The sequence below is a fragment of the Phyllobates terribilis genome, unplaced genomic scaffold, assembly GCF_046119375.1.
Source record: "Phyllobates terribilis strain yellow unplaced genomic scaffold, ASM4611937v1 Scaffold_66__1_contigs__length_7565176, whole genome shotgun sequence".
Lineage (NCBI taxonomy): Eukaryota > Metazoa > Chordata > Amphibia > Anura > Dendrobatidae > Phyllobates > Phyllobates terribilis.
In genome coordinates, this window is record NW_027362826.1 from 5693768 (window position 1) to 5702101 (window position 8334).

Here is an 8334-nt window from a genome sequence, read left to right on the forward strand (position 1 = left end):
TATATGTATACTGTATATATGTGTGTATATATGTATACTGTATATGTGTGTGTATATATGTATACTGTATGTGTGTATATGTGTATACTGTATATGTGTGTGTATATATGTATACTGTATATGTGTGTATATATGTATACTGTATGTGTGTATATATATGTATACTGTATATGTGTATATATATGTATACTGTATATGTGTGTGTATATATGTATACTGTATGTGTGTATATATGTATACTGTATATGTGTGTGTATATATGTATACTGTATATGTGTATATATATATGTATACTGTATATGGGTGTGTATATGGGTGTATATTTGTACAATTTATATGGGTATATATATGTATACTGTATATGTGTGTGTATATATATGTATACTGTATGTGTGTATGTATATGTATACTGTATATGTGTGTATATATATGTATACTGTATATATATATATATACTGTATATGTGTGTATATATATGTATACTGTTTATGGGTGTATATATGTATACTGTATATGTGTGTGTATATATGTATACTGTATATGGGTGTATATATGTATACTGTATATGTGTGTGTATATATGTATACTGTATGTGTGTATATATGTGTATACTGTATATGTGTGTGTATATATGTATACTGTATGTGTGTATATATATGTATACTGTATATGTGTATATATGTATACTGTATATGTGTGTGTATATATGTATACTGTATATGTGTATATATATATATGTATACTGTATATGGGTGTGTATATGGGAGAATATATGTACAATTTATATGGGTGTATATATGTATACTGTATATGTGTGTGTATATATGTATACTGTATATGGGTGTATATATGTATACTGTATATGTGTGTGTATATATGTATACTGCATGTGTGTGTATATGTGTATACTGTATATGTGTGTGTATATATGTATACTGTATATGGGTGTATATATGTACAATTTATATGGGTGTATATATGTATACTGTATATGTGTGTATATGTATACTGTTTATGTGTGTATATATATGTATACTGTATATGTGTGTATATATGTATACTGTATATGTGTGTATATGTATACTGTATGTGTGTGTATATATATGTATACTGTATGTGTGTATGTATATGTATACTGTATATGTGTGTATATATGTATACTGTATATGTGTGTATATGTATACTCTATGTGTGTGTATATATATGTATACTGTATATGTGTGTATACTGTATATGTGTGTGTATATATATGTATACTGTATATGTGTGTGTATATGTATACTGTATGTGTGTATGTATATGTATACTGTATATGTGTATATATATGTATACTGTATATATATGTATACTGTATATGTGTGTATATATATGTATACTGTATATGTGTGTATATGTATACTGTATGTGTGTGTATATATATGTATACTGTATATGTGTATATATATATATATGTATACTGTATATATGTATATTGTATGTGTGTATATATATGTATACTGTATATGTGTGTATATGTATACTGTATATGTGTGTGTATATATATGTATACTGTATATGGGTGTATATATATGTATACTGTATATGTGTGTGTATATGTATACTGTATATGTATGTATACTGTATGTGTGTATATATATGTACACTGTATATGTGTATATATATATATGTATACTGTATATGTGTGTGTATATATGTATACTGTATGTGTGTATATATATGTATACTGTATATGTGTGTGTATATATATGTATACTGTATATGTGTGTGTATATATATATGTATACTGTATGTGTGTATATATATATATATATATGTATACTGTATATGTGTGTATATATATGTATACTGTTTATGGGTGTATATATGTATACTGTATATGTGTATATATGTATACTGTATATGTGTGTGTATATATATGTATACTGTATATGTGTGTGTATATATATGTATACTGTATGTGTGTATATATATGTATACTGTATATGGGTGTGTATATATATGTATCCTGTATGTGTGTGTGTATATGTATACTGTATATGGGTGTATATATATATGTATACTGTATATGGGTGTATATATATGTATACTGTATATGTGTGTATATATATGTATACTGTATATGGGTGTATATATATGTATACTGTATATGTGTGTGTATATATGTATACTGTATATGTGTGTGTGTATGTATACTGTATATGTGTGTATATATGTATACTGTATGTGTGTGTGTATATGTATACTGTATATGTGTATATATATGTATACTGTATATGTGTATATATGTATACTGTATATGGGTGTGTATATATATGTATACTGTATGTGTGTATATATGTATACTGTATATGTGTGTATATATATGTATACTGTATTTGTGTGTGTATATATGTATACTGTATTTGTGTATATATATGTATACTGTATATGTGTGTGTATATATATGTATACTGTATATGTGTGTATATATATACTGTATATGTGTTTATATATGTATACTGTATATGTGTATATATATATATGTATACTGTATTTGTGTATATATATGTATACTGTATATGTGTGTGTATATATATGTATACTGTATATGTATACTGTATATGGGTGTATATATGTACACTGTATATGTGTGTGTATATATGTATACTGTATATGGGTGTGTATATATGTATACTGTATATGTGTGTATATATGTATACTGTATATGTGTGTATATATATGTATACTGTATATGGGTGTATATATGTATACTATTTATGGGTGTATATATGTATACTGTATATGTGTATATATGTATACTGTATATGTATACAGTATACATATATACACACACATATACACCCATATACAGTATACATATACACACATATACAGTATACATATATACACACACATATATACAGTGTACATATATATACACACACATATACAGTATACATATACACACACATATACAGTATACATATATACACACATATACAGTATACACATATACAGTATACATATATACACACATATACAGTATACATACACACACACACATATACAGTATACATATACACATAGATATATAGTATTCATATATACACACACATATACAGTATACACATATACACACATATACAGTATACATATATACACCCATATACAGTATACATATACACACACATATACAGTATACATATATACACCCATATACAGTATACATATACACACATACAGTATACATATACACACATATACAGTGTACATATATACACACACATACAGTATACACATATACACAGTATACATATATATACACAGATATACAGTATACATATACACACATATACAGTATACATATATACACACATACAGTATACACATATACACACATATACAGTATACATATATATACACACATATACAAACATATACAGTATACATATATACAGACATATACAGTATACACATATACAGACATATACAGTATACATATACACACACACATATACAGTATACACATATACTCATATACAGTATACATATACACACATATGCAGTATACATATACACACACACATATACAGTATACACATATACACATATACAGTATACATATACACACACATATACAGTATACATATATACACACACATATACAGTATACATATATACACCGATATAAAGTATACATATACACACACATATACAGTATACATATATATACACACATACAGTATACATATATATATACACCCATATACAGTATACATATACACACATATACAGTATACACATATATATACATACATATACACACACATATACAGTATACATATATATATATACATACATATACACACAGTATACATATATATATATATACATACATACACACATATACAGTATACATATATATATATACACATATACAGCATACATATATATATACACATATACGGTATACATATATACACACATATACAGTATACATATATACACACATATACAGTATACATATATATACACACACCCATATACAGTATACATATATATACACACATATACAGTATACACATATACACACATATACAGTATACATATACACACACATATACAGTATACATATATACACACACATATACAGTATACACATATACACACATATACATATATATATATACACACACATATACAGTATACATATATATATACAGTACAGACCAAAAGTTTGGACACACCTTCTCATTTAAAGATTTTTCTGTATCTTCATGACTTTGAAAATTGTACATTCACACTGAAGGCATCAAAACTATGAATTAACACATGTGGAATTATATACTTAACAAAAAAGTGTGAAACAACTGAAAATATGTCTTATATTCTAGGTTGTTCAAAGTAGCCACCTTTTGCTTTGATGACTGCTTTGCACACTCTTGGCATTCTCTTGATGAGCTTCAAGAGGTAGTCACCGGAAATGGTTTTCACTTCACAGGTGTGTCCTGTCAGGTTTAATAAGTTGGATTTCTTGCCTTATAAATGGCGTTGGGACCATCAGTTGTGTTGTGCAGAAGTCAGGTGGATACACAGCTGATAGTCCTACTGAATAGACTGTTAGAATTTGTATTATGGCAAGAAAAAAGCAGCTAAGTAAAGAAAAACGAGTGGCCATCATTACTTTAAGAAATGAAGGTCAGTCAGTCCGAAAAATTGGGAAAACTTTGAAAGTGTCCCCAAGTGCAGTTGCAAAAACCATCAAGTGCTGCAAAGAAACTGGCTCACATGAGGACCGCTCCAGGAAAGGAAGACCAAGAGTCACCTCTGCTTCTGAGGATAAGTTTATCTGAGTCACCAGCCTCAGAAATCGCAGGTTAACAGCAGCTCAGATTAGAGACCAGGTCAATGGCACACAGAGTTCTAGCAGCAGACACATCTCTACAACAACTGTTAAGAGGAGACTTTGTGCAGCAGGCCTTCATGGTAAAATAGCTGCTAGGAAACCACTGCTAAGGACAGGCAACAAGCAGAAGAGACTTGTTTGGGCTAAAGAACACAAGGAATGGACATTAGACCAGTGGAAATCTGTGCTTTGGTCTGATGAGTCCAAATTTGAGATCTTTGGTTCCAACCACCGTGTCTTTGTGCGACGCAGAAAAGGTGAACGGATGGACTCTACATGCCTGGTTCCCACCGTGAAGCATGGAGGAGGAGGTGTGATGGTGTGGGGGTGCTTTGCTGGTGACACTGTTGGGGATTTATTAAAAATTGAAGGTATACTGAACCAGCATGACTACCACAGCATCTTGCAGCGGCATGCTATTCCATCCGGTTTGCGTTTAGTTGGACCATCATTTATTTTTCAACAGGACAATGACCCCAAACACACCTCCAGGCTGTGTAAGGGCTATTTGACCAAGAAATAGAGTGATAGGGTGCTACGCCAAATGACCTGGCCTCCACAGTCACCAGACCTGAACCCAATCGAGATGGTTTGGGGTGAGCTGGACCGCAGAGTGAAGGCAAAAGGGCCAACAAGTGCTAAGCATCTCTGGGAACTCCTTCAAGATTGTTGGAAGACCATTTCCGGTGACTACCTCTTGAAGCTCATCAAGAGATTGCCAAGAGTGTGCAAAGCAGTCATCAAAGCAAAAGGTGGCTACTTTGAAGAACCTAGAATATAAGACATATTTTCAGTTGTTTCACACTTTTTTGTTAAGTATATAATTCCACATGTGTTAATTCATAGTTTTGATGCCTTCAGTGTGAATGTACAGTTTTCATAGTTATGAAAATACAGAAAAATCTTTAAATGAGAAGGTGTGTCCAAACTTTTGGTCTGTACTGTACATACATATACACACATATACATATATATATACATACATATATACACACATATACAGTATACATATATATACACATATACAGTATACATATATACACATATACAGTATACATATACACACATATACAGTATACACATACACACACATATACAGTATACATATATACACCCATATACAGTATACATATACACACACATATACAGTATACATATATATACACACATATACAGTATACATATACACACACATATACAGTATACATATATATACAGTATACATATATATATATACACACACATATATACACACATATACAGTATACATATATACACATACAGTATACATATATATACACGCATATACAGTATACATATATACACCCATATACAGTATACATATATACACATATACAGTATACATATATACACACACATACAGTATACATATATACACACACATATACAGTATACATATATATACACACATACAGTATACATATATACATACATATACAGTATACATATATACACACACATACAGTATACATATATACACACACATATACAGTATACATATAAATACACACATACAGTATACATATATACATACATATACAGTATACATATACACACATATACAGTATACATATATATATACACACACACATATATACACACATATACAGTATACATATACACACATATACAGTATACATATATACACACACATATACAGTATACATATATATACACACATATACAGTATACATATACACACACATATACAGTATACATATATATACACATATACAGTATACATATATATATATACACACACATATATACACACATATACAGTATACATATATACACATACAGTATACATATATATACACACACATATACAGTATACATATATACACACATACAGTATACATATATACACCCATAAACAGTATACATATACACACCCACATATACAGTATACATATATACACACATATACAGTATACATATACACACATATACAGTATACATATATATACACACCCATATACAGTATACATATATATACACACATATACAGTATACATATATACACACATACAGTATACATATATACACCCATAAACAGTATACATATACACACCCACATATACAGTATACATATATACACACATATACAGTATACATATATACACACATATACAGTATACACATATACACACATATACAGTATACATATACACACACATATACAGTATACACATATACACACATATACAGTATATATATACACACACATATACAGTATACACATATATACACACATATACAGTATACATATATACACATACAGTATACATATATATATATACACACATATACAGTATACATATATATACACACACCCATATACAGTATACATATATATATACACACCCATATACAGTATACATATATACCCACCCATATACAGTATACATATATACACACACATATACAGTATACATATACACACACATATACAGTAATACAGCATATACACACACACATACACTGTATATACACACACACATATACAGTATACATATATACACACATACAGTATACATATATACACACACATATACAGTATACATATACACACACATATACAGTATACATATATATACACATACAGTATACATATATACACACACATATACAGTATACATATATACACCCATATACAGTATACATATACACACACATATACAGTATACACATATACAGTATACATATATATACACACACATATATACACACATATACAGTATACATATATACACATACAGTATACATATATATACACACATATACAGTATACATATATATATATACACATATACAGTATACATATATATACACACCCATATACAGTATACATATATACACACCCATATACAGTATACATATATACACACATACAGTATACATATATACACACACATATACAGTATACATATACACACCCATATACAGTATACATATATACACAGAGATATACTGTATATATACATATATATACACACATACAGTATACATATATACACACATATACAGTATACATATATATACACATATACAGTATACATATATATACACACATACAGTATACATATATACACACATATACAGTATACATATATATACACACATATACAGTATACATATATACACACACATATACAGTATACATATATATACACATATACAGTATACATATATACACGCATATATACAGTAATACAGCATATACACACACATATACTGTATATATACACACACACATATACTGTATACATATATATACACACATATACAGTATACATATATATACACACATATACAGTATACATATATATACACACATATACAGTATACATATACACACATATACAGTATACATATATACACACACATATACAGTATACATATATACACACATACAGTATACATAT